This window comes from Protobothrops mucrosquamatus, unplaced genomic scaffold (assembly GCF_001527695.2).
Source record: "Protobothrops mucrosquamatus isolate PMUCROS unplaced genomic scaffold, P.Mucros_1.0 scaffold28, whole genome shotgun sequence".
Classification (NCBI taxonomy): domain Eukaryota; kingdom Metazoa; phylum Chordata; class Lepidosauria; order Squamata; family Viperidae; genus Protobothrops; species Protobothrops mucrosquamatus.
The window spans coordinates 1,334,132-1,347,024 of record NW_015386413.1 but is presented as its reverse complement, the minus strand read 5'-3'; positions in this window follow the sequence as shown (position 1 = coordinate 1,347,024).

The following is a 12,893-nucleotide window of genomic DNA, read 5'->3' as shown; positions in this document are numbered from 1 at the left end:
TCTTTCTTTCTTTCTTTCTTTCTTTCTTTCTTTCTTTCTTTCTTTCTTTCTTTCTTTCTTTCTTTCTTTCTTTCTTTCTTTCTTTCTTTCTTCCCATTTTTAAAATCTACTATGGATGCTCCATCACTATGAAAACTGCTGGGATGTAACAGTACAACTCTCTGTTTGCCCAAAGGAAAGAAATGGGAGGAGGGGAAAAAATGGAGAAAAAAAAAGGATAGAAGAAGTCAGAGAGGGAAAGACTGTAGCTTCTCGCTGCCCCCCCTTCCCGTGTTTTTTTTTTACTCAAGTGAATGGAAGAAACATTTATACAATACAGGAGGCAAAAAGTCTCCCGTTTCAAATCATCAAGGCTGTATTCACACAGTGTAGTTCCCCAGTTCACAGAATTTATTAAACCCTAAGCTCACCCAGAAGGTGATGTTTGTTTAACTATTGAAGCAGCAAAGTTAACCATGCTTAGTGTTGTTGCAGGAATGATCTTCTTAAACATGTAACCACAATGGGTTGGTTTATACCTTTTCTGCCTATTTTAATTGGAGGTCAGGAAGCCCCATCCTTGTCTATGAATTTTGTGGCCCCAATGGACTTTGGGCAAAATGAAATTGGCCTTTTGCCATAGATAGATAGATAGTTGACAGATGATAGATAGACAGACAGACAGACAGACAGACAGACAGACAGACAGACAGACAGACAGACAGACAGACAGACAGACAGACAGACAGATAGATAGATAGATAGTAGTTGGTAGATGATGGATAGACCATAGATAGATAGATAGATAGATAGATAGATAGATAGATAGATAGATAGATAGATAGATAGATAGATAGATAGATAGATAGATAGATAGATAGATAGATAGTAATTGGTAGATGATAGATAGACCATAGATAGATAGATAGATAGATAGATAGATAGATAGATAGATAGATAGATAGATAATAGTTGGTAGATGATAGATAGACCATAGATAGATAGATAGATAGATAGATAGATAGATAGATAGATAGATAGATAGATAGATAAATACAGTAGATAGAAGAGATGATAGCTAAATAGATTATATAGCTAGCTAGAGATAGCTACACAGATGATAAAGATATAGATCAATAGATGGATGGATGGATGGATGGATGGATGGATGGATGGATGGATAGATAGATAGATAGATAGATAGATAGATAGATAGATAGATAGATAGATAGATAGATAGAAGGCAAACACAGTAATTTTTTTTTTTAGTTGGATGGAGAACCAATTATGGCAGAGGCATCTCAGCATGGCTTTACACATTAAAGACCACCCTAGGACTGATACAGTCTCTCTCTCTCTCTCTCTCTCTCTCTCTCTCTCTCTCTCTCTCTCTCTCTCTCTCTCTCTCTCTCTCTCTCTCTCCCTCCCCCCTCTCTCTCCCCCCATATTTATAACCACTTGTCCAATCTTGGTAGGGCTTCAGAACACCCTATAACAAAAATCCACAACATGCCTAATATATACTCAAGATCCATGTGGTGTCTTTCCAGTAGGTGGCAGAACGTAGCTGATGTTGTCCAGGCTTGGAAGCTCAGCTGACTTGTGTTCTGCTCTGAAGTTAAAACAGGATTGGTGAACAATTCTTGGACTGGACATTTCCAGGGCATATCAATGCTGTGGTCTAGGTTGGAAAATCTACCAAAAGGAGACCAAGCAACAGAAGACCCCAGCCAACCACTTCCATTCTGTTTTCAGCAGGGATGTATCTGCGAAGTCATTACCAGCTCAAGTCAGAAAATTAACTTTATAGTGAGGGGTCCTTGGTGCCCTCTGAGCTTGGTGGTTTTCTTGCAGACATTTCATGACCCAAACTAGGTAACATCATCAGTGCTAGAAGGAAGGAAGGAAGGAAGGAAGGAAGGAAGGAAGGAAGGAAGGAAGGAAGGAAGGAAGGAAGGAAGGAAGAGGAGGAGGACTGTGGGGTCCTTGGTGCTCTCTGAGCTTGGTGGTTTTCTTGCAGACATTTCATGACCCAAACTAGGTAACATCATCAGTGCTAGAAGGGAGGAGGAGGAGGAGAACTGTGGGGTCCTTGGTGCTCTCTGAGTTTGGTTATTTTCTTGTAGACTTTTCAGGACCCAACTAGGTAACATCATCATGCTAGAAGGAAGGAAGGAAGGAAGGAAGGAAGGAAGGAAGGAGGAGGAGGAGGAGGAGGAGGAGGAGGAGGAGGAGGAGGAGAACTGTGGGGTCCTTGGTGCTCTTTGAGCTTGGTTGTTTTCTTGCAGACTTTTCAGGACCCAACTAGGTAACATCATCATTGCTAGAAGGAAGGAAGGAAGGAAGGAAGGAAGGAAGGAAGGAAGGAAGGAAGGAAGGAAGGAAGGAAGGAAGGAAGGAAGGGAGGGAGGAGGAGGAGGAGAACTGTGGGGTCCTTGATGCTTTCTGAGCTTGGGGGTTTTCTTGCAGACATTTCAGGATCCAACTATGTAACATCATCAGTGACTAGCAAATATTCTCCTTTATTGATGACTTTATGTGAGAAGTTATTTTGCACTTTTCCAAATAATATAATTCTAGTCAGTTTCCATAACCCCCGCCCCCCCAAAAAGTCTTTTTAGCTTGACTTTCACATTTGAATAGGAATAATACTTCAGTGTAAGTTTGGAGGAGAAGCTGAAAATAACTCCAAATTAATCTGGAAATAAGGCAGGGTCCGAGGTGCAAAAACAACATGGGCTCAAAGGACAGAATACAGAATATACATCTTTATTGCAGGCAGCCAATATCACTACTTGGGAGCAATTGATAAGACCACACTTGGAATATTATATCTAGTTTTGGTCGCCATTATATATATATATATAAAATGTTGACACCGTAGAAAGAGGGCAGAGAAGAGCAACAAAGATGATCAGGGGACTGGAGGCTACAACATATAAGGAACAGTTGCAGAAATTGGGTATGTCTAGTTTAATGAAGAGAAGGACGAGGGGGGACATGATAGCCGTGTTCCAGTATCTCAGGGGCTGCCCCAAAGAAGAGGGAGTCAAGCTATTCTCCAAAGCTCCTGAAGGCAGGACAAGAAGCAACGGATGGAAACTAACCAAGGAGAGAAGCAACCTAGAACTAAGGAGAAACTTCCTGACAGTTAGAACAATTAACCAGTGGAACAACCTGCCTCCAGAAGCTGTGAATGCTCCAACACTGGAAGTTTTTAAGAAGAGACTGGACAGCCATTTGTCTGAAATGGTATAAGGTCTCCTACTTGAGCAAGGGGTTGGAATAGAAGACCTCCCCAAGGTCCCTTCCAACTCTGTCATTCTGTTAGTGATACTTGATCCTACAAATGATACAATGATAGCCATCTTGGACATGTTGTTTGAAAGCCTCTTGCTTTTACCTTTCAGGTTGCCTTCTGGTAGACCTGCAGGAGTTCGTTCACCTCAGAGAAGCTTGCTATTTACGATTGCAAGAATTTTGCAGAAATAAATTCCTTCTTTCACTCCCATTGGTCTGTCGCCGCGCCAGTGGTGGAACCGCAGCAAAATTAACCTCATTCATATCGTGTTTGCTCATCGTTAGCACTCTTGTTCAGCCCTATTAGCCCCTGAAATGAATCATGAGCCTGATTTTATTTTATTTTTTTTTGGCTGCTGAATGCACCGGGAGAGACAAACAGATCTGCAATTGCAATCTGAAAAGGGGTTTTCAGAACAGCAAAGAGAACTGTGAAGGATTTTTTGGGGGGTTTATTTTTCTGCCGCTTCCATTTTGGTTGCTGCAGCAGCTGTGGCGTTGACCTGAGTAGGGCTGCTCAATCTAATCAGCAGCTGGAGGTAATTCAGTTGAGGTAAATGAGTATTTATTGCAGCCCTGTGGCTTGCCTGGGGTGCAGTGCTGGGACTTACTACAGCTACCTTTGGGAACATGTCAACTTGTAAGCGAAAAAGGTAAGGGAGGGAAAACCCAGCAGAGACAGAAATGTTCAGCTGCAAATCAGTGCTCCAGGGAAAGAGTTGAAAGCTATGTTTTCATGATAATAATAATAATAATAATAATAATAATAATAATAATAATAATAATAATAATAATAATAATAATAATAATAATAAAGTTGGAAGGGACCTTGGAGGTCATCTAGTCCAACCCGCTGCTCAGGCAGGAAACCCTACACCATTTCGGACAAATGGCTGTCCAGTCTCTTCTTAAAAACCTCCAGTGTGGAGAAGGAAGGAAGGGAGGGAGGAAGGAAGGAAGGAAAAGAATAACAGAAGGGACCTTGGAGGTCATGTAGTCCAACCCCCTGCTCAGGCCGGAAACCCTACACCATTTCGGACAAATGGCTGTCCAGTCTCTTCTTAAAAACTTCCAGTGTTGGAGCATTCACCGCTTCTGGAGGCAGGTTGTTCCACTGGTTAATTGTTCTAACTGTCAGGAAGTTTCTCCTTAGTTCCAGGTTGCTTCTCTCCTTGGTTAGTTTCCATCCATTGCTTCTTGTCCTGTCTTCAGGTGCTTTGGAAAAGAGCTTGACTCCCTCTTCTTTGGGGCAGCCCCTGAGATATTGGAACTCTGCTATCATGTCCCCCCTCGTCCTTCTCTTCATTAAACTAGACATCCCCAATTCCAGCAACCGTTCCTTATATGCTTTAGCCTCCAGTCCCCTAACCATCTTTGTTGCTCTTCTCTGTGCTCTTTCTAGAGTCTCAACATCTTTTTTATATTGTGGTGACCAATCGTGGTGCAGTATTCCAAGTGTGGCCTTATCAAGGCATTGTAAAGTGGTATTAACCCTTCACACGATCATAATTCTATCCCTCTGTTAATGCAGCCCAGCACTGTGTTGGCTTTTTTGGCAGCTGCAGCACACAGCTGGCTCATCTTTAAGGGATTGTCCACTAGGACTCAAAGGTCCCTCTCACAGTTACTACTATTGAGCAAGGTACCCCCTATACTATACCTGTGCATTTGGTTCTTCTTGCCTAAATGTAGAACCTGTTGATGCCTTCCAGGTATGTTGGGTTACAAGATGCCCATCAGTCCTTATCTTCCCCTGGAAATTATTTGGGGTGCAATCCATTGGATCTCCACGGCACTGGAGTTGTGAGGTTATAATGGGTCCTTGGTGCTCTCTACGCTTGGTTGTTTCCTTGCAGACATTTCAACACCAAACTAGATAACACCATCAGTGCTAAAGTTTGGGTAATGAAACGTCTGCAGGAAAACCACCAAACTCAGAGAGCACCGAGGACCTCCATGTCAACCCTGAGCTATCAATATTCTCCTTTATGGATTTATTAGCTTAGTTCAAACCAAACTAGATGAAGACATTCAACCTTTGGAAAATTTTTGAAGTCCTGATGAACGTAAGGGGGATCAGCAAGGAACTCTGCTTAGAATGCCTTTGTTTTAGTTAATTGGATTGTCTCCAGATCTCAAACAGCCTCAAAAATGCAGGCTGTGCTAGTTGGGAATTAAAGCAGCTATTCCAGCATAGACAGAAGGTACAAGGCTTGGAAAGACCGATGAGTGAGTATACCTTGGAAGAGATTTGGGAGAAGAAAAAACAAGTCCAAGCTAATTGGGCTTTTCAGCATAGGCTTCTTTGGCATTTTGCCCACTGTTCTGAGTCCAGCAGTGATTAAAACGTAGCCAGAATCCTTCCAGACCACCATCTGGGTGACTACAAGCATGGTATAAGTGGCCATCTGTACAAAATTATAATTCAAAATGGACCCACTGGATAGCTACGTTTTACCTCCTGTGTCATAAAGGATATTACAAACTTGAACGCCGTCCGGGTGGAGAAAGAGAGGTAGATGCTCTTTTTTTTAAAATAAAAGGCCATTTCCAGTTCAGAGCTGCCAACCTAGTAACCATCTAGAAATGCAAACATTAATATGAAGATCACGGTAGCATGAAGAGAACAAGGCTGGAGTAAATAGCATGCTGAATCTTAGTGAAGAATTAGATTGTTATGGGAATCGACAGCGTTGGTTATAAAAAGGAACAACTCTTGGCTAAATGGAATTTGTCATCATATGCAGCTTTAGTCTGATTATTCAACCCAGTGAACAATGCGCTGAGCATTCGCGGCTGGGGGTGTGTGCAGAGTTTTTGGTAAACAGCCATGATAACGCTGGAAGAGAAATGGATCAAATCAATTTAGGCTAGAGAACATTCTTAATCCCGAGGATGACCCTAACATCTTAATCTTCAGGACCCTGGTAGATATTTTGCACAATGCTTGTCAATCCTTGGAGGTGAAGCAGGTCAGGCAATAAATTTTACAAGAATGGCTGGAACTCAACTTTATTGATGTACTGTAGGCCATCGTAACAAAATCTTGGAAAGGCTGACACATTTTCGTACTTTCCCTCTTATACTCAAGAGGGTTAAGGTAGAGGCAGTTTGAATGTGTTTCTTATGTTCCCTTCCTGTTCTGGGCTTAAATCATGAGTAGAATTAGAATAGAATAGAATAGAATAGAATAGAATAGAATAGAAACATAATAGAATAAAATAGAGAATAAAATAGAAAATAGAATAGAGAATAGAGAATAGAGAACAGGATAGAGAATAGAATAGAATAGAATAGAATATAGAAAAGAGAATAGAATAGAATAGAATAGAATAGAGAACAGAATAGAGAACAGAATAGAGAACAGAATAGAGAACAGAATAGAATAGAGAATAGAATAGAATGCAGAATAGAATAGAATAAAATAGAGAATGGAATGGATAGAATATAGAGAATAGAATAGAAAATAGAATAGAGAATAGAATAGAATAGAATAGAATAGAAAAGAGAATAGAATAGAATAGAGAATAGAACAGAGAATAGAATAGAACAGAATAGAATAGAATGCGGAATAGAATAGAATAGAGAATTGAATGGATAGAATAGAATAGAATAGAGTAGAATAGAATATTCTTGAGTGGCCAAGTGTGATTGGACACCCAAGGAATTTGTCTCTGGTGCATAAGCTCTCAGTATACATGCAAACAACAAAGTGATAAATCATAAGATACAATAAGAGAAGGTAATAAAAAAAATGAGATGGATAATAGCCACACAGCCCTTCTACATGGGTAAATATTCTTAGACATAAGGCAGTACTGTGGGAATTAGATCTTCAGCAGAGTGATGGCGTGGGGAAAAAAAAACTGTCTTTGTGTCAAGTTGTTTTGGTATGCAATGTCCTGTAGCAGCATCCCAAGGGGAGGAGTTGAAACAGTTTATATCCAGGATGTGAGGTGTTTGTAGAGATTTTTTTCAGCCCTCTTTCTGACCCTTGCTGTATACAGGTCCCCAGTGGAAGGCAGGCTGGTTGCAATTATTTTTTTCAGCAGTCTGAACTATCCATCGAAGTTTATACCCGTCCTGTTTGGTTGCTGTACGAAACCAGATAGTTGTAGAACTACAATTGGTACTTGCTAACTGAAGACTGTCTCTGAAGACTGTCATCATTCCTGCATCTGTCTGTCTGCCAGCCAGGTCTTGCCTGTTTTATAATTGTGTAATTGTAATTATTGGGGGTTTAGGTATCTTTAGGAATTAACAGTTGAATTGAGTTTGGAAGCATCCCTGCTTCAGATAGGAAGGTGGTGCAGAGAGTGGTGAGGACGGCCGAAAAGATCATTGGCAGTTCCCTCCCTCCCATCCAGGACATAGCACAGAAGCGCTGCTTGAGCAGGGTCAGTAAGATTATCTGGGACACTACACACCCTCTTGACGACCTGTTTTCCTTGTTCCCTTCTGGGAAGAGGGGGCTTCGTGGTATCCCTAGCAGAACATCCAGATTCAGCCATAGTTTCATTCCATACAGCATTAACCGTGTGATCTCTCAAGCTTCCTCCTTCCATTATGTATTCAAGATGGACGGTATTTAATATTTATTTGTTATGTATATGTAGGGGTGTGGGTCTATACATATGTTGTACATAGTATGTTTAAATGTGTGTTATGTATGTGTTTCATTTTGAGAGCGGGCAACTAAATTTCATTTTTGATGTGTGCCGTTGTGCCCACAGTAAAAAAAAAAAAAAAGTCAATAAAGGCTATCTTATCTTATCTTATCTTGGCACTGCTGACTGTTGACTTTTGCCACTGTTTTCAACCAAGCATTGTTTTCTGAATTCATCTAGAAGAAAAGAAAAATCAGATCATACTATACAGGGTAATCGTGCTGTAAAACATCAGCCCTGTTTTCTTGGAGGCTGGTTGTCATTGTCTGTTAGGAATTTTGTGCACACAAAGATTCTGCAAAGTTCTTGAAAAAACAACAACAACCAACTCCCTAGGAGAATGTAATAGCCAGTCACAAGGCCACACTCATAAAATTGCAGGGCGTTGACCTCGATTTGAAGGAAACTTCATATTATATAATGGAAAGATGGTGGGAGATTTTATGTCCCAGAGTAATGGTTCTTGGATATTATATTTGTGATGTAATCTGGCTCAACAATACTTGCTTTGTCTAGAGATATGCGGGGTAACTCACCACTCGGTAATTGACACTGCTTTTCACCCCAGTGTTAGCAAATCTACTTCAGTTAAAAGGTTCGTCACAATTTAAAATTCTGAAGACCCTTTGTCAGAGTTGAGATAGATACATATTTCATAACCCCCAAATACCAACTTAAACTAGAGTTGACCATTATGATCCCATCCTTCTCCAGTTCTGTGTGCTCTAGATCAGGGGTAGGCAACCTTGGCTCTTTTATGACTCGTGGACTTCAACTCCCAGAATTCCTGAGCCAGCCACGCTGAGGGGAAAGGGAGAGGTTTCCAAGCTGAGCCATGCTGGCTCAGGAATTCTGGGAGTTGAAGTCCACGAGTCATAAAGGAGCCAAGGTTGCCTACCCCTGACCTAGGATAACTCCCAGGGCACAATTCAACGCTGTATTAAACGTTGAATTCAGTTACTTTTATTATTGGTGACCCCGTTTTCGTCAAAATTATTGTCACTCTTGTATTTCTTGGGTCCGTTGAAATCAGTCTAAGCGGTCTTCCAAGGTAGAACACATTGTAGTAGCCCAGAGGTCTTCAAACCTGGCCCTTTTATGACTTGTGGACTTCAACTCCCAGAATTCCTCAGCCAGCGTGAGGGAACTATGACCCTTTTATGACTCGTGGACTTCAACTCCCAGAATTCCTCAGCCAGCCATGCTGAGGGGAAAGGGAAAGGTTTCCAAGCTGAGCCACGTTGGCTCAGGAATTCTGGGAGTTGAAGTCCACGAGTCATGAAGGAGCCGAGGTTGCCTACCCCTGCCATAGACATTGTAAAAATAAAATAAAATCTTGAGGTCATTCTTATGCCCCGTCTAGAAGACACAGAGACAGATCTGGCAAGGTGGACTTCTCTTTGCAGAATCGGAGTGTTTGAACATTCAGGACTTTTCCTGTCCTGTCCTGTCAAAATGTGTATGGATTTGTTCTCTGGCCCACAAAATATCAGGCAAAAATCTTTTTCAATTCCTGGAGAACGACTGTAGCTCCCCAATCTTGACACCTTCAGTGAACTTAAGTTTTACTGGAACAAATTAGAGGCCCTTCCAAATATATCCACTTTAGAACTATGCTACCTGCAATTATTGAATATAACAATAAGTTTCTGACAGATAAAGATACAGGAGACTATTGTATAAACCCAGAGCTGCAAGCTCCTTTGTTAACAGCAAATATACCCAACGGTTTGCTGGTTCACAGGAACCCCGAAGGAAAATAAAGGAATTTCTCCTCTGACATACTTTGGGGAAATATTGGTTCTAAATGAGAAACGGTTCAGTTGCTGGAATTCTTGTAACAAAGGAGTCAAACGTTGGTCTGCTATATAAATGTTAAGTAGACTATTCTTCTCCATAAATCTTGCTAAAAGGGAGTCTGTGAAAAACCCCGCTTGGAAAGAAGCCAAACAGATACTAATCCAGGATCAGTATTTCTAAAATGTTATATGAAAGAAGCCAAGCACATCGGGCCTCAGTTCTAGAGTCTTAACCACGTACTTTTCTACCGGTGAAATATTCACCGAAATTCAGGTTAGAATGTACTTTTAGTGGGAAGAAAAGCTTTTTTTAAAAAAAAAAAAAATCCAAACCACAGTGCACTGTTTCCAAGATCCAAGAGGTTGCAATTGCCTTTTCATTTCATGTTCTTATTTAATTGATCCTCTCCTTCTTTTAAAATTAAAAGGTTCAAGGGTGTTTTCCTGGGGGATGCGAAAAAGATGGCAATTTTTCCGACTTCTCGAAGGCTGAAAATTCAGCGCCATCAGGAACAGAGTAATGTTATGACCCTTTCTGGGTCCCTTTTTCTAATCTTTTTCTCTTTGAAGGTTTTTAAAAAAATATGTTTATAAATGTGTGTGTGTGTGTGTGTGTGTGTGTGTGTGTATCTGTGGACAGTCGTGAGCTGCAAAATGGAAGGAGCTAAGCTAATGGAAACAATTTGTTTTAGAAACAGTTCAGAGATTGCTAATTTCCAAATAATAAGGAACGGCTTGCATGACAGGCTTTTCCTTCAGAGGTTTCTCCTGCATACCAAGTAGAAGAGAACAGTGAACGGGAGGGAAGGAATGAAGGAATGAATGAAAAAAAGAAAGAAAGAAAGAAAGAAAGAAAGAAGAGGGAGGAAGGGAGGGAGGGAGGGAGGGGAGAGGAAGGATGGTAGGAAGGAAGGAAGGAAGAGGAAGGAAGGAAGGAAGGAAGGAGGGAGGGAAGAAAGGAAGAAAGGAAGAAAGGAAGAAAGGAAGAAAGAAAGAAAGAAAGAAAGAAAGAAAAAAGAAAGAAAGAAAGGAGAGGGAGGGAGGGAGGAAAGAAAGGAGGGAAGAAAGAAAGAAAGAAAAAGAAAGAAAGAAAGAAAAAGAAAAAGAAAAAAGAGAAAGAGAAAGAAAGAAAGAAAGAAAGAAAGGAGAGGGAGGGAGAGGAGAGGAAGGAAGGAGGGAAGGAAGGAAGGAAGGAAGAGGAAGAAAGGAAGAAAGGAGGGAGAGAGGAAAGAAAGAAAGAAAGAAAGAAAGGAAGGAAGGAGAAGGAGGGAGGGAGGGAGGGAAGAAAGAAAGAAAGAAAGAAAGAAAGGAAGGAAGGAAGGAAGGAGAAGGAGGGAGGGAGGGAGTGGAGGGAGGAAAGGAAGGAGGGAAGGAAAGAGGGAGGGAGGAAGAAAGGAAAGAAAGAAAGAAAGAGAGAGAGAGAGAGAGAGAAAAAAAGAGCAAACAAAGCACAGGGTAAAAAAAAGGGGGGGGAAGGAGAAAGATTTATTTATTTTTTTAAAAAAAAACAGGGAGCGCGTCCCCTGCTTCTTCAAAACTGCAGAAAGAAGCTTGCTGGCTCCCAGAGCAAGCACGCAGGCTAGGCGGTTTGCAAAATGATTGACATCATCTAAATAAAATAAACATTAAAATAAAATCCAGGCTGGCATATTTTCACAAGCTGCATTATTATTTGCAGCAAGCGATTGTAGAAGAAGGACGTTTATGAGAGGTTGGGCAAGAGTTGAGTTTTGCAAAAAAAAAAAAAAACCCTCTGTGGTAACGGGAGAGGCAGCTGTGGTTTGACAGATAAGGTTTCCAAGTCGTAGAAGCTGATTCTTGGAGTCTCCTTTGGCTCCACCGACTTGCCAGGGTGGTGGTAAGAGGGGAAGGAAGAAGAGGAGGGGATGAGTGCACAACATCTGCCTTCAGCATCTGGAGGAATGGCAAGGTGGACGTGCAACGCCTGGTGTCACCGAGAAGAAGAAAAAGGACACCAAGAATCTCCTGTGGGCCAGGCTGACTCTCCTCCCTCTCGTAGTTCAGGCATTTTGGAGGAAGAATAAATCTGGACTAAAGGGTAAATGTCCCTTGCTTGGAAGGAACTAGATGTTGTTGCTGTTAGTTGCGAAGTCGTGTCCGACCCATCGTGACCCCATGGACAATGTTCCTCCAGGCCTTCCTGTCCTCTGCCATCTTCTGGAGTCCCTTGAAGCTCACGCCTCCTGCTTCAGGGACTCCATCCAGCCACCTCACTCTCTGCCGTCCCCTTCTTCTCTTGCCCTCCATCTTTCCCAGCATCAGGCTCTTCTCCAGGGAGTCCTTCCTTCTCATTAGGTGGCCAAAGTACTTGAGTTTCAACTTCAGGATCTGGCCTTCTAAAGAGCAGTCAGGGTTGATCTCCTCTAGGACTGACCGGTTTGATCGCCTTGCAGTCCAGGGGACTTGCAGGAGTCTTCTCCAGCACCAGAGTTCAAAGGCCTCCATTCTTTGGCACTCAGCCTTTCTTATGGTCCAACTTTCACAGCCATACATTGCAACTGGGAAAACCATGGCCCTGACTATACGCCCTTTTGTTGGCAGGGTGATAATGTCTCTGCTTTTGAGTGTGCTGTCTAGATTTGCCAGGAACTAGGTATGGCCACCCAAATGGACTAATACAAGGCTTGAGAACTTTAGTGCTTCCCAAGCTTGCAGTTTTGGGATCTGAAGTCCACACGTCTTCACGTTCCCAAGTTTGGAAAAGGCTGATTGAGTGGGTTGCCCATTGGCAGGAGGGTCCTCAGGTTGCTGCTCTCCACTGAGAAAGGGACAAGCCACCTGACAGGGCTCATTGGCAAAATGGCAGTTCAGGTCTGTCCCATAAAATGGCTTTCTTTCTTTCTTTCTTTCTTTCTTTCTTTCTTTCTTTCTTTCTTTCTTTCTTTCTTTCTTTCTTTCTTTCTTTCTTTCTTTCTTTCTTTCTTTTTCTCTCTCTCTCTTTCTTTCTTTCTTTCTTTCTTTTTTCCTTCCTTCCTTCCTTCCTATCATCCTTCCTACCATCCTTCCTTCCTCTCCCCTCCCTCCTTCCTTCCTTCCTTCCTTCCCTCCCTCCTCTTCTTCTTTCTTTCTTTCTTTCTTTCTTTCTTTCTTTCTTTCTTTCTTTCTTTCTTTCTTTCTTTCTTTCTTT